The sequence below is a fragment of the Mobula birostris genome, unplaced genomic scaffold, assembly GCF_030028105.1.
Source record: "Mobula birostris isolate sMobBir1 unplaced genomic scaffold, sMobBir1.hap1 scaffold_1434, whole genome shotgun sequence".
NCBI classification, from domain to species: domain Eukaryota; kingdom Metazoa; phylum Chordata; class Chondrichthyes; order Myliobatiformes; family Myliobatidae; genus Mobula; species Mobula birostris.
The window spans coordinates 8,682-36,284 of NW_027274475.1; the positions used below are offsets into that span (position 1 = coordinate 8,682).

Genomic DNA, 27,603 nt, shown 5'->3' on the forward strand with positions numbered 1-27,603 from the left:
CAGGGCAGAGTTTGGGGCTCTGGACGATGGTTGGGGTAAGAACGTATGATGAGGAGAAGGGAATCAGCAGCGGGGCATGGCAACGAATGGCAGAGTAACAACATTTGGAAGCTGATTGACAGAGAAAATCTTTTGTTTCTCTGACCGATGACACAAACAATACCTGTGGTGAGGTGCTCCACTGGTCGAGGATGTGTGTGTTGGAAATGGTTTTATCTATTGAGGGAGGTGTTCCTGCTTGTTTATCCTGTAATATTATATCCAGATGGTTATTATGGATTGTCCTATCTGAAATAATGTATTGATTATCACAGAATTTGTCAGATTTTGATCCTGAAACGGGATCAGGCTTGAATTTATGGTGCCTTTATGAAGTGATGGAGGGCATTCATGAGTTTGTATTTTAGAGCAAGATTTTGGTGAATGATATTTACCACTTGACTGTACCTTTGTAAATGATCAGATTGAGTTGAACTGCTGCAGGATCCTGGAATGTGTTGGATTGTGTCTGGTTTCTCTTGGCATTTTCTGTACTTTCTGCCTTGTTTGTTTGTATTTTCAATTTTTTTTTCTGTTTGTTAACCAGCTTGTCCTGTATTTCTGCAAGGAACCCCTCTGTTTCTGGGAAGAGGTCTCCAACTCTCAGTCAGGTTCTCGAAGCTTCCTTGTCACCATCTCATCTGCTCAGATCATTGGGATGTCTCCCATGGAGGGTCATACTCATTCCACTGGTTAATGTTTTCTTCCATAGTGATGATTCATTTCTCTGAGTTGGCCTCTCATTGAAGTTTTCTGGCCTGTATTCCTTATCACGATGGCATACACACACATGGAGTGCTGAATCCTGTTGATTTTTGATGAAAGTGTATACTTAGAAGTTTAATCTGACTGTTGTGTGATTTCTTTTTCATGTGTGTTAATTCTCTTCCTCCTTCTGTCCAAGGTACTGTTAATCTAAGTGGGTTTGAGTGTAAATAGTCTTTTCTAAAGTTCTTACTTATCTTTGTAAATTTTACGGATTGAAGTGGCAGCAAGATATTTTTTTAAAAAGTCAATGTTGGTATTGATGAAAGTGTTTATTGCCTTTGTTGTATTTGTTAACCATTGAGCTCTGTTTGGCAGGTTTTTTTAAGCCTTGAACTAAATTTTGTCAAAGGTTTTCCCTATTTCACACTACTTTCTATTTTCTTTGCTTGTATTCCAGGTATGTGGGTATCAAGAGTCCCGATGAAGGGTCTTGGCCTGAAATGTTGATTCCCATCCATAGATGCTGCCTGACATGCTGAGCTCCTCCAGCACTTTGTGTGTAGTTCTATAGATTTCTAGCATCTGCAGGTCCTCTTGTTTCCCGGATACATATGTTTTTTGAAAGAACAAGCTGGTGGTGGGGTTGTGTGGATCTGTTGGTAAAATAGTAAATAAAATCATTAGAAAGAGCTGGCATAGGGTTGGAAGGTCTAGAACCTGTGGGTAGAATTAACGAACAGCAAATGTAAAAAAAAATCCCTGATTGGAATTGTATAGAGACCCCCAAACAGTAGTGAGTATGTGGTCCACAAGTTACAATGGGAGATAGAAAGTGCGTGACAAAAGGGCAATGTTACAATAGTCATGGGGGATTGTCATGCAGGTGATTAGGAAAATTAGGACGGTGTTGGTGTCAAGACGAGGAATTCCTAGAATGTCTACAAGATGCTCTTTAGAGTAGCTGGTGGTTGAGTCCACTTGGCGATCAGCTATTCTGGATTGTGTGTTGTAATGAAGTGGAATTAATTGGGTCACTTAAGTTCAAAGAACCCTCAGGGGCAAGTGATCATAATATGAACAAATTCACCCTGACATTGGAGAAGGAGAAGCTAAAGTCAGATGTCGAAACAAAAAAGGACTAGGGAGGCATGAGAGAAAATCTGGTCAAAATTGATTTGAAAAGAACATGGGCAGGGATGAAAACAGAGCAGCAATGGCTGATAAGAGAAACCAAAGACAACATAAAAACGAAAGAGAGGGCACAGAACAAAAATGACTAGGAAGTTAGAGGATTGGGAAGCTTTTAAAAACCAACAGAATGCAACTAAAATAATTAAGAAGGGGAAGATGGAATACATAGGTGAGCTAGCCAGTAATATTAAAGAGGATACCAAATTTTTCTTCAGGTATATATAGTGTAAAAGAGAGGTGGAAGTGGATATCAAACCACTGGAAAATGATGCTGGAGAGGTATTAATGGGGTGGGGGTGCAAGGTGATGGCAGGTGAACTGAATAAGTATTGTACATCACTCTTATCTGTCGGAGACACTGGCAGGAATATGAAAGTCCCAGCTGTCAGTGGTCAGAATATGTAAAGTTACGTTACTCGGGAGAAGGTTCTTGGGAAACTGAAGGTTAATAGGTCACCTGGAACAGATGGTGTACACCCCAGATATCTGAAAGAGGTGACTGAAGAGATGAGGAGCCATTAGCAATGATCTTTTGAGAATCGTTAAGGAAATTATATCCTCAGAAGTCTTTTCCGTCACTACTCCCCCCTCCCAATTTCACCTATCACCTACCACTTCTTCCACCCCTCTCACCCCCACACTTCTTCATCTGACGTCTCATATTTTTCTTCCCCCACTCCTGATGAAGGGTCTCGGCCTGAAACGTCGACTGTTTGCTATTTCCAACATATGCTGCCTGGTCTCCTAGATTGCTCCAGCATTTTGAGTATGTGTTGCTTGGATTCCCAGCATCCACAGATTTTCTCCTTTTCTTGATAAAAGCAAAAGTGGGCTGACATAATATAACAAGAAAATGGTGGGAAGTTGGAGAATTGGAAAACTTTTACATAACCAACAGGAGACAACTTTAGAAAAACACAGGAGAGACAAGATGAAAAATTAAGGTAAGTGAGCCAATGATATCAAAGTTCAGATATATAAAGAGTTCAAGGGAGGCAGGAGTTGATGAGTTGATATTGTACTGCTGGAAGATGATGCTGCTGAGTCAGTAATAGTTAAGAAATAGCGGCTGAGTGTAATAAGTATTTTGTGTCAATTTTCACTGTGTAAGACACTAGCATTATAAGACTATAAGACATAGGAGCAGAATTAGGCCATTCAGCCCCATCGAGTCTGCTCTGCCATTCTATCATGTCTGATCCTGGTTCTCACTCAACCCCATGCACCTGTCTCCTCGGCATCTCCTGTAATGCCCTGACTGATCAGCAAACTACTAGCTTCTACCTTAAATGTACCCACAGACTTGGCCCCACCGCCGTCTGTGTCAGAGAATTCCTGGTTCCTGGTTCTTGATCCTTCGAAGTATTCCGCATGGAGTTTAAACTGGAGATGGTGGTGGGGGGGGGGGGACGGTTGGTGGGCTTAAGGAGATTTTTCAAGAGCTCCACAGATTCACTGCTCTCTGACTGAGTAAAATCCTCCCCAACTACTCTAAAAGGTCTCTCCGCAGTTTCGAGGCTGAGCCCGCTGTCATGGAAAAGTCCTCTCCTCACCCCGCCCCCCCCAACACCGCTCCCACCCCCACTTTGCCCGGACCATCGGCCCCGCTTGCAGGACAACAGTCTGCCGGTGTTTGCCCCCCAATGTGGTGAATCACCACCACCGTGGGCTCAGACATTTCCACAGATGAGCCCCTCCTGTCCCCACCGGGACAAACATCCTGTCCGCCCCCTCTCTCACCGTCTTCATCCTCTCCCTCCCCGGGGAACCGGCATCAAACCGACGGGCCGAGCGGTCTCCTCCTACCTCTCAGCGACACATCAGACTCCGGCCGCAGGAGACGCTTCACAAACGCCCCAACTTCCCTCGGAGGGAAATGGAAATAAATCAGAAAGCGGACATATACTTTGGGATTTGCTCCGCTTTGAAGGTGATTTCGAGCTTGTGCGGCAGACGGGTCAGCGAGGGTAACGCCCTCTCGGCTGGTTCGCCTCCGCTATTGGTTATAACCCGTGATTGACATCGTTGTGCACCAGTGGGATTTAGGCAGCTTTTGAATCCTCTGTTGACAGCGGTGGAAGGGCGAGGGGGGGGGAGGAAGAGGCTGGTCACGTGATTAGCAGACTAGTCGTTAAACCGATAAAGCTCGAGCTCGCCAGTGCGTGGGTGACGTAAGACACCGCGCATGTGAGGGCAGATCCCGGTGTGTGACGTTAGGCGCGTGGCTGCGCCTGTGTGACGTCACCTGTGGGGGATCGCTCGTATTTAAAAACAACTGAATGGACGTTTCTTATGATTTCAGTGGGACAACAACATTAATCACGGGTTTCATCACTGAATCCAGTGTTGTGAGATGTAAAGTCCCCTGTTATGTGTCCGGCTGTGCCGTGTTGTTGGTGGAGTGGGCAGCGTGGTGTTTGTCTCGATTCGGGTCACAACACCAGAATTGCCAGCGGGGTCCACACACAGTGTATTAGTGACCAGAAAACCTCCCGTCCCTGCAGTCTCTGTCTCCTGGTAAACTCAACACCCTGACAATGTGGACCATAGACACCCCTTCCTCTCGGAGTCAGGGAATCATTCAGGCAGCTGATCAAAGAGAGGAATTATATTTATTGGTCATTAAAGTTCACCCAGATTCGTTTAGACGGATTTGATGTGGAGTTCGGGGGTCACAGTGAAAGGGCGGCAAGGCTGAACTCTCTCTCTTGACCAAACAGTCTTTCCAGCTGAGGCAGCAATTCACAATTTACTTCCTCAGACCTTTCATACCTCTCACCTGCTTTTCACTTCTCCCTGGGTCTTCTCCTCCATCCCTTTCTCCTATTCTCTAATCTCCTCTGCTACTAGATTTCTTTTCCCTCCTGCTCTTGAGGTGTCCCACCGACCTGGCTTCAACTATCATCTTCGAGCGAGCCTTTTCCTCAGCCGCCCTGTTTTTATTCAGATATTTCCCCTCTTCTTTCTCAGTCCTGAAGAAGGATCTCAACCAGAAACGTCGACTCCTTTTGATAGATGCTACCTGACCTGCTGGGTACCTTCAGCATTTTGAGAATTGTTTTGGATTTCCAGCATCTGCAGACTTCCTCGGGTTTGTGATTTACTTCTTAGTCGTCACTTCGGCCACCGCAGACTCTGCGGAGACCTCTGACAACCGGCGGCGATGTGCAGACCTCCAGCTACCAGTGGTGCTGCGGAGACCTCCGAGCTTCCTGCTGGATGCAGGCGCAGTGCCGACCCCAGGTGTCGCCGTGGTTCTCCGGCGAGAAAGCGGCTGATGTCGGGTTCGTGTAAATCGGGGGCCGGTTGCAGTGGAAAATCATCAGTACCGAGCTCTGTCGAACGACTGGAGGCTTCGCCCTCTCCGGTATCGTAGAACCATAGAACATTACAACACAGAAACAAGCCATTTGGCCCTTCTTGGCTGTGCCGAAACATTTTTCTGCCTAATCCCATTAACCCGCACCTGGACCACCTCTCACCCATGTACCTGTCCAAGTTTTTCTTAAATGTTAAAAGTGAGCCCGCATTTATCACTTCATCCGGCAGCTCATTCCAAACTCCCATCACTCTCTGTGTGAAGAACTTCCCCCTCCCGTATTCCCTTTAAACTTTTCCCCCTTCATCCTTAACCCACGTCCTCTGTTTTTTTTTCTCCCCTAGCCTCAGTGGAAAAAGCCTGCTTGTATTCACTGTATCTATACCCATCATAATTTTATATACCTCTATTAAATCTCCACTCTTTCTTCTACGCTCCAGGGAATAATGTCCTAACCTATTCAACCTTTCTCTGTAACTGAGTTTCTCAAGTCCTGGCAACATCCTTGTAAACCTTCTCTGCACTCTTTCAACCTTATTAATAGCCTTGATACTAATAATTTGGTGACCAAAACTGAACACAATACTCCAGATTCGGCCTCACCAATGCGTTATGCAACCCCACCATAACATTCCAACTCTTATACTCAATACTTTGATTTATAAAGGCCGACGTACCAAAAGCTGCTTTATGACCCTATCTACCTGTGACGTCAGTTTTAGGGAATTTTGTATCTGTATTCCCAGATCCCTCTGTTCTACTGCACTCCTTAGTACCCTACCATTTACCTTGTATGTTCTACCTTGGTTTGTCCTTCCAACGTGCAATACCTCACACTGGTCTGTATTAAACTCCATCTGCCATTTTTCAGCCCATTTTCCCAGCTGGTCCAAATCCCTCTGAAAGCTTTGAAAACCTTCCTCACTGTCCACTACACCTCCAATCTTTGTATCATCAGCAAATTTGATCCAATTTCCTTTTACCACATTTTCATCCAGATCATTGATATAGATGACAAATAACAATGGACCCAGCACTGATCCCTGTGGCACACCACTCGTCACAAGCCTCCACTCGGAGAAGCAATTCTCTACTACCACTCTCTGGCTTCTTCCATTGACCCAATGTCTAATCCAATTTACTACCTCTCCATGTATAGCTAGGAACTGGATCTTCCTAACTAACCTCCCATGCGGGACCTCGTCAAAGGCCTTACTGAAGTCCAAGCAGACAACATCCACTGCCTTCCCTCCATCCACTTTCCTGGTAACCTCCTCAAAAAACTCTAATAGATTGGTCAAACATGACCTACCATGCACAAAGCCATGTTGACTCTCCCTAATAAGTCCCTAACTATCCAAATACTTGTAGATCCAGTCTCTTAGTACTACTTCAAATAATTTACCTACTACCGACATCAAACTTACCAGCCAATAATTTCCCAGATTACTTTTAGATCCTTTTTAAACAACAGAACAACGTGAGCTATCCTCCAATCCTCTGGCACCTCACCCATAGATATCGAAATTTTAAATATATCTGCCAGATCCCCTGTAATTTCAACACTAGTCTCCTTCAAGTTCCGAGGGAATACCCTGCCAGGTCCTGGGGATTTATTGACTCCAATTTGCCTCAAGATAGCAAGCAGCTCCACCTCTTCAATCTGTATAGTTTCCATGACCTCATTACTTGTTTGCCTTATTTCCATAGACTCCATGCCAGTTTCCTTCTTAAATACAGACACAAAAAAACCATTTAAGATCTCCCCCATTTTTTTTGGTTCCATACATAGCCAACCACTCTGATCTTCAAGAGGACCAATTTTATCCCTTAAAATCCTTTTGCTCTTAATATACCTGTAAAAGCTCTTTGGATTATCCTTCACCTTGACTGCCAAAGCAACCTCATGTCTTCTTTTAGCCCTCCTGATTTCTTTCTTAAGTATTTTTTTTGCACTTTTAATACTTCTCAAGCATCTTATTCGCTCCCTGTTTCCTATACATGTCATACATCTCCATCTTCATCTTTATCAGAGTTCCAATATCCCTTGAGAACCAAGGTTCCTTATTCTTATGCACTTTACCTTTAATCTTGACAGGAACATACAAACTCTGCACTCTCAAAATTTCACCTTTGAAGGCCTCCCACTTACCAATACAGGAACAACCTGTCCCAATCCACACTTTTTAGATCCTTTCTCATTTCTTCAAATTTGGCCTTATTCCAGTTTAGAACCTCAACCCGAGGACCAGATCTATTTTTATCCATGATCAAGTTGAAACTAATGGTGTTATGATCACTGGAACCAAAGTGTTCCCCTATACACACGTCCGTCACCTGTCCTAACTCGTTTCCTAATAGGAGATCTAATATTGCATCCTCTCTAGTTGGTACCTCTATATATTGATTCAGGAAACTTTCCTGAACACATTTTACAAACTCTAACCATCTAGACCTTAAACAGCATGGGAGACCCAATCAATATGTAGAAAATTAAAATCCCCTACTATCACTACTTTATGTTTCCTGCAGTTGTCTGCTATCTCTCTGCAGATATGCTCCTCTAATTCTCGCTGACTATTGGGTGGTTTATAATATAACCCCATTAATGTGGTCATACCTTTCCTGTTTCTCAGCTCCATGGCCTCGGTAGACAAGCCCCCTAATCTGTTCTGCCTGAGTTCTGCTGTAACATTTTCCCTGACTAGCAATGCCAACCTGCCACCCTTCATTCCTCTGCCTCTATCACGTCTGAAACATTGGAACCCTGGAACATTAAGCTGCCAGTCCTGACCCTCCTGCAGCCAAGTTTCACTAATGGCTATAATGTCGTAATTCCATGCGTCAATCCATGCCCTCAGCTCGTCTGCCTTCCCCACAATACTCCTCGATTGAAAGACACACCTCAGAAGATTATTACCACCACACACAACTCTTCTATTTGTGACTCTGCATGAACTTTGGTTCCCATTGCCTTACAAATCTAGTTTAAACCCTCCCCAACAGCGCTAAAAACCTCCCCGCAAGGACACCGGTCCCCTTGTAGTTCAGGTGTAACCCGTCTCTCTTGTACAGGTCCCACCTGCCCCAGAAGAGATCCCAATGATCCTGAAATCTGAAACCCTGCCCCCTACACCAGTTCCTCAGCCTCAGTCAAAGTAAGAGTTAAAAATTTCAATCATTTAATCACATATTATGCACCGTTTGTTATTTCGGAGTACTGATTTGTAACAGTGGACACATCATGCAGCATCCACCCAAGCGAAATTTCTTAAGTTTGGCTGTGCTGGGGGGCTATCAGCCCCTATATTAAGCTGCTAGCCAAAGCAAGACTTACATAAGGATAGATGACTGAGTGAATCCCTTCCCACATTCACAGCAGGTGAACATCCTCTCCCCAGTGTGAACACAGTGATGCACATTTGGTTGATTTGGCTGAGAGAATCTCTTCCCAATGTCTCAGCAAGTGATTGGCCTCTCTCCAGTGTGAACTGACTGGTGTCTCTGTAGTTGAGATGACCAAGTGAATCCCTTCCCACAGACTGAGCAGGTGAACGACCTCTCCCCAGTGTGAATTCGCTGATGTACCTTCAGATTAGATGACACAGTGAATCCCTTCCCACAGTCCAAGCAGGTGAACGGCCGCTCCCTGGTGTGAACTCGCTGGTGTGTCATTAGGGTGGATAGCCAAGTGAACCCCTTCCCACACACTGAGCAGGTGAACGGCCTCTCCCCAGTGTGAACCCGCTGATGTTCCTTCAGTTTAGATGACCGAGTAAATCCCTTCCCACAGTCTGAGCAGGTGAACGGGCTCTCCCCAGTGTGAACTGACTTGTGTACCAGCAGGTCAGATGACCGAGTGAATCCCTTCCCACAGTCTGAGCAGGTGAACGGTCTCTCTCCAGTGTGAACTGACTTGTGTACCAGTAGGTCAGATGACTGAGTGAATCCCTGCCCACAGTCTGAGCAGGTGAACGGCCTCTCACCGGAGTGAACTCGCTGATGTACCTTCAGTTGAGATGATGAAGTGAATCCCTTCCGACAGACTGAGCAGGTGAATGGCCTCTCCCCAGTGTGAACACGTTGATGTACCTTAAGATCAGATGATGAAGTGAACCCTTTCCCACAGTCTGAGCAGGTGAACGGTCTCTCCCCAGTGTGAACTCGCTGATGTACCTTCAGTTGGGATGAGCAAGTGAACCCCTTCCCACAGACTGAGCAGGTGAATGGCCTCTCTCCAGTGTGAACTCTCTGATGTACCTTCAGTTGAGATGACGCAGTGAATCCCTTCCCACAGTCTGGGCAGGTGAACGGCCGCTCCCCAGTGTGAACTGACTGGTGTCTCAAGAGATGGGATGACCGAGTGAATCCCTTCCCGCAGTCTGAGCAGGTAAAGGGCCTCTCCCCAGTGTGAACTCTCTGATGTACCTTCAGTTTAGATGACTGAGTGAACCCCCTCCCACACACTGAGCAGGTGAATGGCTTCTCCCCAGTGTGAATTGACTTGTGTACCAGTAGGTGGAATGACTTAATGAATCCCTTCCCACAGTCTGAGCAGGTGAACGGCCGCTCCCTAGTGTGAACTCGCTGATGTACCTTCAGTTGAGATGACCAAGTGAATCCCTTCCCACAGTCCGAGCAGGTGAACGGCCGCTCCCTAGTGTGAACTTGCTGGTGTGCCATTAGGGTCGATGACTGAGTGAATCCTGTCCCGCATTCTGAGCAGATGAATGGCCTCTCACCAGTGTGAATTCGCTGATGTACCTTTAGTTTAGATGAGCAAGTGAATCCCTTCCCACAGTCTGAGCAGTTGAATGGCTTCTCCTCAGTGTGAACTGACTTGTGTACCAGTAGTTCGGATGACTGAGTGAATCCCTTCCCGCAGTCTGAGCAGGTGAACGGCCGCTCCCCGGTGTGAATTCGCTGGTGAGCCATTAAGTCAGATGATCATGTGAATCCTTTCCCAGAAGTTCAGCTGATGACCAGCCTCTGCCCAGTGTGAACTGACTGGTGTGTCCACAGGTGGGAAAACCAACTGAATCCCTTCTCACCCACAGAACTGGTGAATGGCCTTGCCCAGTGTGAACTTGCTGATGTACCTTCAGTTGAAATGACCGACTGAATCCATTCCCACTGTCTGAGCAGGGGAATGGCCTCTCCCCGTGTAAGATGACGGGCGTGTCAGTCGGTCAGATGATCGAGTGAATCCCTCCCCACAGTCTGAGCAGGAAGGATGTTCGAGTGAATCCCTTGCTCCACTTCTTAATTATTTGGACAGAGACAGCAAAACTGGTGTGTTGTGTTCGAGATTCCCGTAGACAAATTCCTTGTCATTTTTAACCTGTAAAAAGATTTACAAAATCCATCAATGGATGTACGACAACGTTTCAGATGAGATCACTTTAGTTGCCGAGGTGTGATCTGACATCACACTGTTACAGTGAAGTTCAACCCAAGTTGGAGAGAGAAATTATTTTCTAACTGGGCACAGTGCTGGTATCTGGAATGACCATCAAATTCTCTGATGCTCTTCCTGTCTGTATAAGAATGGGGCATTTCTGCCATCTCCAATCTGTGACCTGGCTCAGTTTGACTCTCTCCATTGGTATTATTCCCTGTTCCCACTGAGCTGCATGGGCTCCTGGCCCCACAGTAACTGAAACACTCTCACACAAATAGCTGGCAGTGCATTCCACGCACCCAGCACACTCTGTGTAAAAAACTTAGCCTGACATCCCCTTGGTATTTATTTCCAGCACCTTAAAACTGTGCCCCCTCGTGTTAGCCATTTCAGCCTTTGGAAAAAAAACCTATGGCTGTCCACACGATCAATGCCCCTCATCATCTTGTATACCTGAAAAAGGCTCTAAACATAAACAAGGAAATTATACATCGCTTTGAGGATTTGTTGGAAGTATTCAAAATTATGAGGGTATAGATAGGGTAAATGCAAGCAGCTTTTTCCACCAAAGTTGGGTGGGATGACAACCAGACGTCATGGGTACGTGGGGAAGGTGAAAATTTAATGGGAACATGTGGAAAATCTCTTTACTGAAATGGTCGTGAGAGTGTGGAATGAGATGCCAACACAAGTGGTGAATATGTGCTCAGTTTCACCATTTAACAGAAGTTCGGATGGGAGCCTGGATGGTAGGGGTATGGAGGGCAATCGTCCTGGTGCAGGTAGTTGCATTAGACAGCTTAAATGTTTTTTCAGCATTGAATAGATAGGCCAAATAGCCTGTTTCTGTACTGAACTACTCCATGTTTCTGTGACAGAGAAGCTGGCCAAACTTGTTTGGAAGGGAAAAGGTAGGAGTGACAATGGAGCAGCAATGGCTGGAGTTTCTGGGAGCAATTCGGGAGCTGAGTGATCGATACATCCCAAAGAAGTGGAAGAATTAGAAAGGCAGGAGGACACAACCATGGCTGAAATGAGAAGCCAAAGCCAACATAAGAAGCCAAAGAGAGGGCAAATAATGAGCAAAAACTATTGAGAAGCTTTTAGAAACCAACAGAAGACGACTAAAAAAAAAAGTCAGATGAGCTCTGGGGTGGAATTATGATATTGGAGTCATTAATGAGTCTTGGTAGCACCCAACAGTGTGAGGCATTTAGAGGAACAAAATATCCAGGGCCTCAATTTCTCTTGAAAACCACAGTTCCCTGGACCAGTTGCCTTTCCACTTTTATTTTGACAGGCACATACAAACTCTACACCCTTGAAACTTCACTTCTGAAGGCCTCTCACTTACCAAGTACTTCTTTGTCAGAAAACGGCCTGTCCCAAACCACACTTGTCAGATCCTTTCTGATACCATCAAAATTGACCTTTCTCATATTTAGAATCTCAACCCATTGTCCAGACCTCTCTTTTCTCATATTTACTTTGAATCTCATGGCATTATGGTCACTAATTCCTGTTTTTACTCCCATATAAATCCTATTTGTGACAGATGTCACTTTGAGGTGGCTTCTTTGACTTATATGTTCTGATCTCGCCCCTCTTGGAAAAATTCTGGAAAGATATTTTTGATATTATTTTAACAGTTTTGCATTTTGATTTACAACTCCATCCAATTATGGCAAGTTTTGGTTTGCCAATGACGGAACATAGATCTTTATCCTCTTCAGCTTGTCGGATAATCCCACTTGTTACATTAATGGTCAGAAGATCCATTTTATTAAATTGGAAAGAAACCAACCTCCCCCTACTACATTTTAATGGTTTTCCCAAACTATATCATGTTTAAATTTAGAAAAAATCAGAAGTGTCACGATTCGAAGAAGGAGTCTGAGAGTCTGAGTGGGAGTGCCGAGAAAGACATTTTTGAAATTTTCGTTATTTTTTTTTCTCCAACGGCATTCTGAGAGGCGGGACTGCGCAGGCGTGTGACGTCGGGCAGTGCAGCGCGGCAGATTTAAAAGGGCAGACATCCTGCTTCGGGTTTGATTTGAAGAAGGAGTCTGAGAGTCTGAGTGGGAGTGCCGAGAAAGACATTTTTGAAATTTTCGTTATTTTTTTTTCTCCAACAGCATTCTGAGAGGCAGGACTGCGCAGGCGTGTGACGTCGGGCTGTGCAGCGCGGCAGATTTAAAAGGAACAGAGCCTCATAGAGCGGGCAGCGGAGTTTGCGGGCGGCGGAGTGAGCCAGGAGCAGAGTGAAGACTTAAGGGCTTCGGCTCAACGGGCTTAGGCGGAAACAGGCGAGGCGAGGGAGGTTTGGCATTCATTTTCTGTTGTTATTTGAGGAGAGGGGCAGTATGAGTGTGAGGGCAGTTTGCTGTTCTCGGTGTCGGATGTGGGAGGCCCTGGAGTCTACAAGCCTCCCGGACGTCTACATCTGCGCCAAGTGTATCGAGATGCAGCTCCTAAGGGACCGCGTTACGGAACTGGAGCTGCAGCTCGATGACCTTCGTCTGGTCAGGGAGAGTGAGGAGGTGATAGAGAGGAGTTGCAGGCAGGTGGTCACGCCAGGGCCACAGGAGGCAGACAAGTGGGTCACGGTTAGGAGGGGGAAGGGGAAAGGTCAGGTAATATGGAGTACCCCGGTGGCTGTGCCCCTTAACAACAGGTACCCCTGTTTGAGAACTGTTGGGGGGGACAGCTTACCCGGGAGAAGTGACAGTGGCCGTGCCTCCGGCACAGAGTCCGGCCCTGTAGCTCAGAAGGGTAGGGCAAGGAAGAGGAGGGCAGTTGTGATAGGGGACTCGATAGTAAGGGGGTCAGATAGGCGATTCTGTGGACGCAGTCCAGAGACCCGGATGGTAGTTTGCCTCCCTGGTGCCAGGGTCTGGGATATTTCTGATCGTGTCCAAGATATCCTGAAGTGGGAGGGTGAGGAGCCAGAGGTCGTGGTACATATAGGTACCAATGACATAGGTAGGAAAAGGGATGAGGTCCTGAAAGGAGAATATAGGGAGCCAGGAAGGGAGTTGAGAAAAAGGACCGCAAAGGTAGTAATCTCGGGATTACTGCCTGTGCCACGCGACAGTGAGAGTAGGAATGCGATGAGGTGGAGGATAAATGCGTGGCTGAGGGATTGGAGCAGGGGGCAGGGATTCAAGTTTTTGGATCATTGGGACCTCTTTTGGCGCAGGCGTGACCTGTACAAAAAGGACGGGTTGCACTTGAATCCTAGGGGGACCAATATCCTGGCAGGGAGATTAGCTACTGAGATGACTTTAAACTAGAATGGTTGGGGGGTGGGAATCAAATTAAAGAGGCTAGGCATGAGGAGGTTAGTTCACTACAGGGGGATGGGAACCAGTGCAGAGAGGGAGAGGGGTGTAAAGTGAGGGTAGAAACAAAAAGTACTATGGAGAAAAGTAAAAGTGGCAGGCCGACAAATCCAGGGCAAGCATTAAAAAGGGCCACTTTTCAGCATAATTGTATAAGGGCTAAGAGAGTTGTAAAAGAGCGCCTGAAGGCTTTGTGTGTCAATGCAAGGAGCATTCGTAATAAGGTGGATGAATTGAAAGTGCAGATTGTTATTAATGATTGTGATATAGTTGGGATCACAGAGACATGGCTCCAGGGTGACCAGGGATGGGAGCTCAACGTTCAGGGATATTCGATATTCAGGAGGGATAGACATGAAGGAAGGGAAGGTGGGGTGGCGTTGCTGGTTCAAGAAGAGATTAACACAATAGAAAGGAAGGACGTAAGCCGGGAAGATGTGGAATCGATATGGGTAGAGCTGCGTAACACTAAGGAGCAGAAGACGCTGGTGGGAGTTGTGTACAGGCCACCTAACAGTAGTAGTGAGGTCGGAGATGGTATTCAACAGGAAATTAGAAATGTGTGCAATAAAGGAACAGCAGTTATAATGGGTGACTTCAATTTACATGTAGATTGGGTGAACCAAATTGGTAAAGGTGCTGAGGAAGAGGATTTCTTGGAATGTATGCGGGATGGTTTTTTGAACCAACATGTCGAGGAACCAACTAGAGAGCAGGCTATTCTGGACTGGGTTTTGAGCAATGAGGAAGGGTTAATTAGCAATCTTGTCGTGAGAGGCCCCTTGGGTAAGAGTGACCATAATATGGTGGAATTCTTCATTAAGATGGAGAGTGACATAGTTAATTCAAAAACAAAGGTTCTGAACTTAAAGAGGGGTAACTTTGAAGGTATGAGACGTGAATTAGCTAAGATAGATTGGCAAATGACACTTAAAGGATTGACGGTGGATATGCAATGGCAAGCATTTAAAGGTTGCATGGAGGACTGGGAGAAATTCAGAGTTCAGCAGAGGAGGACAAAGGGCTTAATTAGGAAGGGGAAAAAAGATTATGAGAGAAGACTGGCAGGGAACATAAAAACGGACTGTAAAAGCTTTTATAGATATGTAAAAAGGAAAAGACTGGTAAAGACAAATGTAGGTCCCCTGCAGACAGAAACAGGTGAATTGATTATGGGGAGCAAGGACATGGCAGACCAATTGAATAATTACTTTGGTTCTGTCTTCACTAAGGAGGACATAAATAATCTTCCAGAAATAGTAGGGGACAGAGGGTCCAGTGAGATGGAGGAACTGAGCGAAATACATGTTAGTAGGGAAGTGGTGTTAGGTAAATTGAAGGGATTGAAGGCAGATAAATCCCCAGGGCCAGATGGTCTGCATCCCAGGGTGCTTAAGGAAGTAGCCCAAGAAAAATAGTGGATGCATTAGTGATAATTTTTCAAAACTCGTTAGATTCTGGACTAGTTCCTGAGGATTGGAGGGTGGCTAATGTAACTCCACTTTTTAAAAAAGGAGGGAGAGGGAAACCGGGGAATTATAGACCGGTTAGCCTAACGTCGGTGGTGGAAAAATTGCTGGAGTCAGTTATCAAGGATGTGATAACAGCACATTTGGAAAGCGGTGAAATGATCGGACAAAGTCAGCATGGATTTGTGAAAGGAAAATCATGTCTGACGAATCTCATAGAATTTTTTGAGGATGTAACTAGTAGAGTGGATAGGGGAGAACCAGCGGATGTGGTATATTTGGATTTTCAGAAGGCTTTTGACAAGGTCCCACACAGGAGATTAGTGTGCAAACTTATAGCACACGGTATTGGGGGTAAGGTATTGGTGTGGGTGGAGAGTTGGTTAGCAGACAGGAAGCAAAGAGTGGGAATAAACGGGACCTTTTCAGAATGGCAGGCGGTGACTAGTGGGGTACCGCAAGGCTCAGTGCTGGGACCCCAGTTGTTTACAATATATATTAATGACTTGGATGAGGGAATTAAATGCAGCATCTCCAAGTTTGCGGATGACACGAAGCTGGGTGGCAGTGTTAGCTGTGAGGAGGATGCTAAGAGGATGCAGGGTGACTTGGATAGGTTAGGTGAGTGGGCAAATTCATGGCAGATGCAATTTAATGTGGATAAATGTGAAGTTATCCACTTTGGTGGCAAAAATAGGAAAACAGATTATTATCTGAATGGTGGCCGATTAGGAAAAGGGGAGGTGCAACGAGACCTGGGTGTCATTATACACCAGTCATTGAAAGTGGGCATGCAGGTACAGCAGGCGGTGAAAAAGGCGAATGGTATGCTGGCATTTATAGCGAGAGGATTTGAGTACAGGAGCAGGGAGGTACTACTGCAGTTGTACAAGGCCTTGGTGAGACCACACCTGGAGTATTGTGTGCAGTTTTGGTCCCCTAATCTGAGGAAAGACATTCTTGCCATAGAGGGAGTACAGAGAAGGTTCACCAGATTGATTCCTGAGATGGCAGGACTTTCATATGAAGAAAGACTGGATGAACTGGGCTTGTACTCGTTGGAATTTAGAAGATTGAGGGGGGATCTGATTGAAATGTATAAGATCCTAAAGGGATTGGACAGGCTAGATGCAGGAAGATTGTTCCCGATGTTGGGGAAGTCCAGAACGAGGGGTCACAGTTTGAGGATAGAGGGGAAGCCTTTTAGGACCGAGATTAGGAAAAACTTCTTCACACAGAGAGTGGTGAATCTGTGGAATTCTCTGCCACAGGAAACAGTTGAGGCCAGTTCATTGGCTATATTTAAGAGGGAGTTAGATATGGCCCTTGTGGCTACGGGGGTCAGGGGGTATGGAGGGAAGGCTGGGGCGGTGTTCTGAGTTGGATGATCAGCCATGATCATAATAAATGGCGGTGCAGGCTCGAAGGGCCGAATGGCCTACTCCTGCACCTATTTTCTATGTTTCTATGTTTGATCCTTCGGTTAAATTTGAAGAGACTTGGAAGCCATTTATTCAACATTTTCATATGATGTAGTTTGACCTTTACTGAATCCTTTTTATTAACTTAGAATATGTGAATAGAGGAGCGTAGTTGACGACATTAATGAATGTATTCGATCTAATATATTGGTTCAACCTTGTTTTGTTCTGTTTGCTTTTTTTAGGGTTTAGCAATTAGTTCTATTTCTTTTTTTTTGTTTTTTGGGTTTTTTTGCAATATCATTTTCTTCTCATTTCTTTTTTCTTCATGATTAACTATATCGAGAGTTTGGAAGTCTATTACACTTGGACTATTTGTAGTATTTTTTGTATATGTTTAATAACAATAAGGTAATTCCAATCTTTGTATCACTATTGTTATTATGTTTATGAACTTGAAAATTAATAAAAAGATTAAAAAAGAAAAAAGATCACTAATTTCTGTCACCAGTCCTGGGTCATTTCCTAACAGCTTATTGCACACTTCAATGTCAGGAATTCTACGTACTGATCAAGAGCACATTTGACAAACTCTTCCCCCTTTTACAGTATGGGAGTCCCAGTCAATATATGGAAAGTTAAGATCACTTACTGAATCAACTTTTGTTTCTTGGCATGGTCTGCGATCTCTCTACAACTTTGTTCCTCTAAATCCCTCAGACTGTTGAGTGCAACCAAGTCCCAATAATGGCTACAACATCATAATTCCCTGCCTGAGCTCATCTGGCTTTCCTACGATGCTTCCTGCATTGTGATATACACAGCTCAGCACATTCATCGCACCACACTCAATCATTTGATTGCTGACTCTATGTGAGGTCTGAACAACATCTGACTGGTGTCAAGAAAACAAACTCTCTCTCATTGTCACAAAAACAAAGGAGCTGATTGTGGATGACAGGAGGAATGGAGACAGGCTAACCCCTATTGACATCAATCGATCTGGGGTTGAGAGGGTGAACAGGTTTAAGTTCCTCGGCATAAATATCACCAAGGATCTCACATGGTCTGTACATACCGGCTGTGTTTTGAAAAGAGCACAACAGCACCACTTTCACATCAGATGGTTGAAGAAGTTTGGGATGGGACCCCAAATCCTAAGAACTTTCTACAGGGACACAATTGAGAGCATCCTGACCGGCTGCATCACTGCCTGGTATGGGAACTGTACTTCCCTGAATCGCCGGAACCTGCAGAGAGTGGTGCAGACATCCCAGCACATTTGTAGATGTGAACTTCCCACTATTCAGGACATTTACAGAAATAGGTGTGTAAAAAGGGCCGAAAGGATATTGAGAGACCCAATTCACCACAACCAAAAACTGTTCCTGCTGCTATCATCCAGGAAACGGTACCACAGCAAAGGACAAACAGGATCCAGGATATCATCTTCCACCCGGCCATCAGACTGATTAAGTCATGCTGATACAATTGCATTTTTATGTTACATGGACTGTCCTATGTACAAACTATTTATTATAAATTACTATATTTAGATGGAGACGTAACATAAAGATTTCTACTCCTCCTGTATATGAAGGATGTATGTGATAAAGTCAATTCAATTCAATTCAATTCAATTCACCCTACTATCTGTTCTGTCATTCTGGCTCCCATTCTTCCTACAACTTACTTTAACCACATCACCCCCTCCCCCCACACGAGCACAAGCAAGCCTTACCACTGGGATATTAGTCCCCTCTTGTTCTGTTCCCCTAACTAACGAATCCCCTATCACCACCTTGACTTTCCTCTGGCAGGTAATCCCCCCCAACAGCTTCTAAAGTGGTCCAACTGTTGTTGTGCAGGTTAGCAACAAGAGTACTCTGCAATGGCTATTTAAACTCATTCTCCTTCCTGACTCTCACCCAGTATCATGTGTCCTGCACCTTGGGTGTAACTCACCTCTCTTCATGTCATATTTATCAACCCCTCCAACTCCTGGATGATCAGGAATTCATCCATTTCAAGTTCCAACTCCTTAACGTGCAGGGTTACAAGCTGCAGCTGGATGCATATCTTGTAGGTGAGGGCATCAGGGATACTGGAGGTCTCCCCACCGTCCCACCAATGTCCTCTCTAATTTGTAATGACCAGTGTGCACATAAATCTTGTACTGTGCATTTTTATACCCAGTGACAACATGTGTACAGTGAATTTTATATAGAGACCCTGACGAAGGGTCTCGGCCCGAAACGTCGACTGTACCTCTTCCTAGAGATGCTGCCTGGCCTGCTGTGTTCACCAGCAACTTTGATGTGTGTTGGGTAAATTTATCTGATTGTTAATTGAGCAGGAGGCTTTGTGCTGGGTAAATTACTAAGAGAACATGGATCCACTGCAGTCGATTGACACGAGTGGGCCAGGAGCAGCCCTACACAGTATGTGTGAGAGTTTTCCAGACAAGGAGAAGGATTTGCGAATGTTGAGTGCAGTGGTGAATAAGAAATTGGGGACAAAATGTGGCCACTGGGGGGGAGGGGGGAACCTGGGATACTACCTCATGAGAACAAGCAGTAAATTCGATATGGAAAAAGAACGGTGGAAAGAAGTGGAAATTGTTAAAAAGGGAATGGAAAGAAAAGGCAGATGTAAAGTGGAGCAGTATATTATTAGCATGTTGGGGGAATGATGCATGTGACAAAGGGATAGAGGTATGTACTGGAGTAGGAACGCCAAAGGTTGGAGGACGCTAAAAGCAGAGCGTGAATAGGTGAAAGGGGCCGAAAACGAGAGCAGGAAAAACAATGTAAGCAAACCAATGCCGCACTAGGTAGGAGAGAAGGGTAGAAACATCAGTCTAAAGTTCGAACTGATAGGGAAACAAGGGATCCTGAAACCGTGTCTGGCATACCGACCCTATTTGAGGACAGTGACTGTGATGAACTGCCCACCTGAGTGCTGCCCAAACCACGAGCAGGAGGGGGGAGAGCCCTCAGTGATTCCTCTCTCTGCACCCTGGAAGCCCCAAGAAATGATAATGATCATGAATCAGGCCCCAGATAGAAAAGAAAATCCAGCACAGTTTGCTCAGTATGTCTGCAGTACTACAGAAATGTACAATGCGACCCCACAAGATTTATTCTGTCTCTGCTGCATGATTCTCTCAGCTGATGAGGGGTGGAAATGGAAGGCAGAATTGAGATACCAAACCTATCAGGATTTACAGGCGGGAAACCCTAATGAGAATGATCAGACAGAATGGATCATTCAAGCCTTGGAGAGGGCTCTCCAACAACCTTCAAACATCACTAAAATACTTTAATGCAAACCTAAGCCTGGGGAATCGGGACAAGACTATTGAGCGCGATTTGTGGCCTGCTACGGCACTTTCACAGGAGACCAAGCCTTCAATGATGGGAATCCGTTCCCCCAGTTTAATGCCTTACTGCTCCAATGCTTACCAACTAAGTTAGCCAACACGATTAAAACAAATAACATGGATTAGACTGATAATGACCGAAATCGAATGCGACGAGCTTTGACATATTATTGGGACCCGGCTTTCAAATCCTGATCAACCCCGAAGGGAACTAATATACTAATATTAAAAGTGAATATGTTAGCGGAAGAAGGACGCGAGCAAGCTATATCTGGGGATCAGAAATGGGAACAAAAACCTACCAAGGGACAGGTGGGGACAACAACGTGTTCAGAAATTGACAAGCAAGGAAGCTTCCTAACATGAGTCCCACCCCTCGGGAAAAGCCCAATGTAATATTGCAAGTTGCTGGAATTCCAATTCCGTTTATGATTGATATGGGGGCAACCATAACCACTCTCAATCAGGAAGTAGTATCAGAAAAGAGATTCCAGCTATCAGATTCTACAATCACTCTGTCTGGGTCTGAAGGCACGGAACGTACGTATTCACATACTCAGCCACTGAAGGTGGAATTCCAGGGAGACCCAGTGTGTGGTTTCATTTACAGTCACCACCAGTCAGGGGTGTAATCTAGCAGGGAGAGACTTGCTCTGTCCGTTGGAAGTTGAGATTCTATGCATGGACAAGGGTATCACCCTGGTACTAGCGAACAATCGACTGCTTCCCCAGTTTCCGCCCCCCCAGTGGTGGGAACTTAATCTGAACTCCACTGCATTTGAACCCCTTCTGCCAGCGGCCATCTCTCATGTGACTCTGTGCTATGACCCTACGGGGTGCTCAACTGAGGAAAGCCAATATTATGCACCCCTCGAGGGACAGACGTTCCCAGTCACGGTGATTGGAGAGGTTAAAGCAAGAGAGGGCAGTGCATTACTTGCCGAAGTTCCGGATTTCCTTTTGGCCACAGACAGGTCTGGTGGTTCCCCATACCACCATTAGGGTTTGCCCTGGGTTCAAGCCAAAGAACTTAGGGTTCCTTGCCAACACCTTGACGAAACAAGCCTCCAGCACCGAGCGAGACTAGCAAGACTTGGCCACTGGCCAACTCCGATACTGGAAGGAGTCGGAGGTGAAGATGGGACATCTGAAGACACTCTTTTAATATTGACTGAACTCAAGACTCATCTCTGGGCAATTTCAGGCCATTAAGTTGACAGCACCAACTGCTCCCCTGTCCGGATCACCGTGAAGGAAGGACAGACTTTCCCATCCATTCCGCAATACCCCCTCAAGCCCGAGGCAACGTTTTATGAGGATGGAAGTTGTTTTGTGGATCCAACAGGAAAATGATATTCTGGCTATGCGATAGTGACAGACAGTGAAATAGTTGAGCAGGCCTCTTTTGAAGCAGCTGTCTCCGCCCAGAAGGCTCAGTTGTTTGCTCGGACTCGTGCCTGTATCCGAGCAACAGACTAAAGTGTGAACGTTAACACAGACTCCCGTTATGCATTTGAAGTTGCACATGACTACAGGGCTCTCTGGAAAAATGGGAATTCCTGACTTCCTCTGGCCACCCCATTAGTAATGCCGCTCTACAGCTACCTCAAGTTTTGGCTATTATTAAATGTGCGGCCTACACCCGCATGTCCGACCTGGTCACTAAAGGCAATGCTTTAGCAGATAAGACAGCAAAAATTGCAGCAGAATCCTCGGTAGTTGTAGTTTCCTTGGATTCCCGTCAAGCAACCCTCCGTGACTTAAGCAGGATGGGTTTGCCAGACATGCGGGAGGTAGGTACTTTTCACGGGGACGCCTCTGAGGAGGAGCGCAAACTGTGGTCCCAGGTGGGGTGCCAGAAAGACCCCGATCTAGGTTTTTGGATCAACCCAGTGGGACAGGTTTGTGTTCCTGCACAGTTTTTACCAATATCGGTCGATTATATACATAATTGAACACACCTAGAAAAGGAGGGAATGGTTGGTAACCTGTACCCTGCACACCGGGTATGACTCCCTTGACAGGTGGACCTATTTTATGTCTACAAGTTGATTATATTGAATTGCCTAGAGTACATTGCTATCGATACTGCTTAGTTATTATAGATGTGTTTAGTAGATGGATTGAAGCTATTCCAACTACTAATAATACTGTTATGACTGTTGTGAAGATATTATTACAGGAAATATCTCCCAGGTACGGCCTGCCAGAGATGCTGAGCTCTGACAATGGCCTACACTTTGTGGCAAAAGTAAACAAAGGAGTATGTAACGAACTAGCTAACAAGCAACAATTCTACTGTGTACAACACCCACGGGCCGCTGGCATAGTGGAAACAGCCAATGGCACTCTGAAGAGTAAATTGGCCAAACTAACAGCAGAGACTGGACTCACTTGGTGAAGGTCCTACCGTTAGTCTTATTGCACATGAGGGTTACCCCACAGGGGGGAACAGGGTTGTCACCAGCTGAAATCATTTGTGGACAGCCCATGAGGACACCCTGGGGACCAAGACCTTGTGTACCATTGCTCCCAGAAAGTCTACCAGCAAAATTGGATACGCATACCCTCGGGGAAAAGATGGGGAATTATATATGCCAACTAACCAAAATTTTCTAAGCATTACATTCACAGGTACGACAGGCTTACAAGGAAGAGAACTACCCCGCAGAGAGGAGTGACTATCCCACCATAGAACCTGGGAATTTTGTTCTGATTAAGAACTGGGATTGAGGGAAACTCTGACCTCGGTGGAGAGGACCATATCAGGTGTTATTGACCACAACCACGGCTCTGAAACTGAAGGCGCAATCTCGGTGGATACATCGAACAGACTACAAACGTGTTACTGCAGGAACTGAGTAGTAGGACTCTTTCAGACTAAAGGAAAATGCGTTGGTTGATAGTGGTGTGATTAACCTCTCGGTTTCTTGCCATGGACTGTCATTTTAGGAGAGAGTGCCTGAGTGACGTCAGCCGTCGGCTTTCTCGGCTCCTGTTTGAGAGAGAGAGAGCAAACTATTTGACTATACAGCGTGTTTACATTGCATATGTGGATTTTGTTGGAGCATCCTGTGGCTACCACTTTTGTTAACCCTTAGCTGGTTTCGGGTGTGTTATGTGGGAACCACTTGTGAGAAGGGATATTCTGTGGAAATCACTGTCGGTAATACCTTGTGTTTTGGATCTGGATTAGGAAAACCTTGTCACAAGACAAGATCACAAAACAAAGGAGCAGAAGTAGGCCATTCAGCCCATCGAGTCTGCTCCGCCATGTGGTATCCACCCGTGTGTTCACCCTTGCCTGGTTGGTAGTTCCCTTTGAAGATGGTACCCCTGTGATAAGCTACGTTTGGTGATAATTCAAATGTGGATTTGGAACGACAATGGATAAGATCTACGGCAACTGTTAGCCTGTTTTACCACCGTGGAATTCGACGTAATTGCCTTCTCTTGACATTCACCTTGGATTACAAATATCTCTCATCATTTATTCTGTGGATGAACTGAACTTTCATACTTTACCATCTAAAAGCTTTAAGCTTGGTATTCCCTGAGCTCAATGGTTTGGGAGTTACATTTACACATATCTATACTCATAACACTGTTAACTTTAGATTATCTTGCTTAAGTTGTTATATTATAAGTAGATACTAATAAAGATAGTGGTTTGAACATCAAAACCAGACTCCAGATGTCATTTATTGCTGCTGCTTCATTTGAACCGTTACGGGTATGTAACAGTGGTGTTCGTGTTTATGACTTTGAGAGGGCTCACCCCAGCATCTGGGGGCACCCATGTTAACACCTTTCTGTCACACCTATGCCAAACAGGTAGAACTAGGGACCTGCTGGGTTTGTGGTGAAATTCCCCAGCATGGTAAAACTATGATTCCAATGTCAGTAATCCCGCTCAACCAGAGTGAGGAACTCTCAGTGGTCCAGTCAGAGATGACTGTGGCTGTCAGTGTTTTGAGGGATGGTATCTCAGGCCCCCACCAAATGGAAATTCCGATACTGGGAATCATGCATCCTGGCCATATTTGCAGGTGCCCAGCAGCAGAGAAGCTGAGACTGAGCGATTTTGGATGATCACTTTTCTCTCCTATGGAGTAGCCAGGAATTCACGAGAGGTAATCAATTTGGCTGCAGCACTTGAGGAGCTGGCCACAATACTGCAGGGGCCCTGACAGAAACACAGGCCCAAGTAACAGAAATATCCACTGAAATGATTGCAATCCGGCAAACAGTCCTACAGAATCGTATGGCTTCAAATTTTATCCTAGCTGAGAAAGGGGGAACCTGTGCTATTATTGACACAGAATGCTGCACCTATATCCCTGATGAGTCTACTAACATTACATCCCTCTCCGAGCACACTGCCAAGGAGATTGACAGCATCAAGAAAGTAGGGCAGGATTTACACGGGTTCACCAAAGGGTCGAAATTGTGGTCTTCGAAGGCCTGTTCGGTAATATGTGGGGCATGATATTGCATTATGCCCTAATAGTTGTACATATCATTGTAATAATTACTGTTGTAGGCTGTTTTTACCCACTGATATCAATGCTGTACTCTACTAAACAATAGCAGTCTGTTTTTCTGAAAGAAACTGCAGATGATCAACAGATGTGCTAAGCCATGCTGAGCCATATTTCTTCTTGAGGGTAGCTAGCTAGGGTTTCAGGATGCTTATCTCCTTGTGCACTCATGCATAGAGATAGGACAGCTTCAGTCTGTTCTGTGGGTGTAAGCCATTATGACTATTTTGTCATTCGGCGCTGTAATAGTAAATAACTTTGGGCTCCAGCCTGTCTTGTGTGGGGGATATCTGGATGGATATACCTGTGGTGTAAGGGGAATTGTTAGTCAGCTAGTGGATTGGGCAGGACAGTCATAGACTGTTCCCGTTTGAGTGACTGACTGAGTAAGCTCCGGGTGCTTGGAATAAAGAGTTTGTACTTATACGGTCTTTGAGTGACTTTATCCGGATTCCACTTCCACAGAATGGGAGTGGTTTTAAAGGGCTGGGTTGCTGGAAACACATTACCAGACCTGGAGTGATTACAACTGGGTCTGGCAGAGGCATACATAGCTGGTTCTTCTGGGCACATTCAGTCTCACTCCAACTATTTCCTACCTTCCTTTGTACAGGTATGTAATGTCTAAAGGACCAATCTTTGAGTAAATGTAACTCACCAAACTTTCTCCTGACTGAATCACTAGTTTCTCAGAGTCAGAAGGATTCTCTCCAGCTGATGTTCTCAATCCTCAGGCTGGTTCACTTGTTGTTGTTCCCTCGTCTTCAGTTGTGGTTTGATTCCAGTTGTGGGTTTTTCTTCCAATTAATGTCTCACTTTAACATGAAAGATAAAGAAGCACATTAACAATAAAAAGGAGAACCAAACATTTCTGCTTAATGTTACTAAGAACAAAACTCACTGAAATTTAAACATTGAAGGCAAATACAATGATCTCAGTGAACAATCTTTTATTGTCCCTCACACGTCACAAAACGATATGGGATAAGAAGGAGCCATCATTCAGTCATGGTGAGACATAAGACACAGGAACAGAATTAGGTGATTCAGTCCATCTGGTCTGCCCCATCACTCAACCATAGCTGAGTTTTATTCCAACACCATATTCCTGCCTTCCTCCTGTAACCCTGAAGCTACTTAGCAATCATGAACATATTAATTTCTGTCATAAATATACCCAAATGGCAGTTTCAACCAATCTCTGCGGCAACAAGTTCCACAGATCAGACATATTTTCCCCAAATTTTTTTTCTCATCTCAGTTTTTAAGGGAAGCATCTTTATTCTGAGACTCTACTGTGAGATTACAGACTCTCTATCTAATGGAAACATCCTCTCCATGTCCACTGTATCCAGGCTTTTCAGCATTCGGTGAGTTTACTTAACCATACATCCCCCCCCACCACCCCCAATATCCCTCTGAACTCCATTGAGCACAGGTCCAGAACCATCAAATGCTCCTCATACATAAAGCTGATCATTGCTGAAATGCCGAGGAGTGATTGGTAAGTTCGTGGCCTAAGGTGGAAGGCGCCAATTTTAGAAAACCTAGCATTTTTCAATTATCTGAAACAGAAATACCACAAAAGTTATTAACTCCAAACGTTCTGCCTAATCACTCAAAGAGTTGAACTACACGTGCATGTAACGAGAGCTGTATAACTTTAGGCCTTCTAACTTAGGCCACGAACTTATCAATCGCCCCTCTTACAGCTCCGGCACCTAAAAAAATTGCCTGCACCCCTGCTCCGGCCGTCCGGCAGAATAGTGCTCCTTTCTCAATGCCCTAACCCAGATTTACACAACCATGAGGAAATCTTACTCACCGCCGCCCGAACGGCACACACCGGCAACTGCGCATGCGTTTAGCGGGAGGTTCTCCGCAGCACCTCCGGTGGCCGGAGGTCTGCTCATCCCACCAGTGGCTGGAGGTCCATGCAGCGCCACCGGTGGCCGGAGGTCCATGCAGCGCCACCGGTGGCCGGAGGTCCATGCAGCGCCACTGGTGCCCGGAGGTCCATGCAGCGCCACCGGTAGCCGGAGGTCCATGCCGCGCCACCGGTAGCCGGAGTTCCATGCAGCGCCACCGGTGGCCGGAGGTCCATGCAGCGCCACCGGTGGCCGGAGGTCCATGCAGCGCCACCGGTGGCCGGAGGTCCATGCAGCGCCACCGGTGGCCGGAGATCATTCAGACAGACCTCCTCCGGCAGGCACTGCATAAGGAGGGCATTAAAGTCGGGGGAATCGTTTCCCTGACCAAAGTTGGGATCCCCGGCATACGTGGCGTAAATGGAAGCAAACCTGTCAAAAAACTCGGGACCGTCCTCGTCTTTCCGAGGTTTACAATTCAATACTCTGATGAGATCCATTGGTTGGGACATGGCCCTTCTCAGGGTGTCTCCAATGCGTTGGATCTGGTCCGGGCCCTGGGGGAAAGCGGCACTAAAAGCCGCCCAATCTGCATGGCCTCCTTGGGCCTAACGCCATTTCTCCTGTTCCACAGGATTAAGGGCCATGTAACAGAGGCAATAAAGGTCCTGGGGAGCAGCCTGACAGATTCGGATTACGCGTAGTAGGTGATCAATGAACCCTTCGGGATCGGTCTTTTTGTCGGGGGCCCCTTGCATTATCATGGCCATTTCCCGAGGCTTCCAAGGAGTGTATACCTCAATAGTTGGTCCCTGATTATGCTGGCCTGCCTGGGGATTAGGCACAGTCCTAAATGGGAACTGTCGGGTCACGGAGGCCAGTCATTCTCGTACTCATGATCAAAATTAGAGTTGGGGTCTGGA

The 27,603-nt window shown here is 45.7% G+C and overlaps 1 pseudogene; it reads right to left on the reverse strand.

Annotated features, from left to right (window-relative positions):
- LOC140192460 (uncharacterized) lies at nt 1-27,450 on the reverse strand (annotated as a pseudogene).
- Nucleotides 27,451-27,603: the final 153 nt, after the last annotated feature.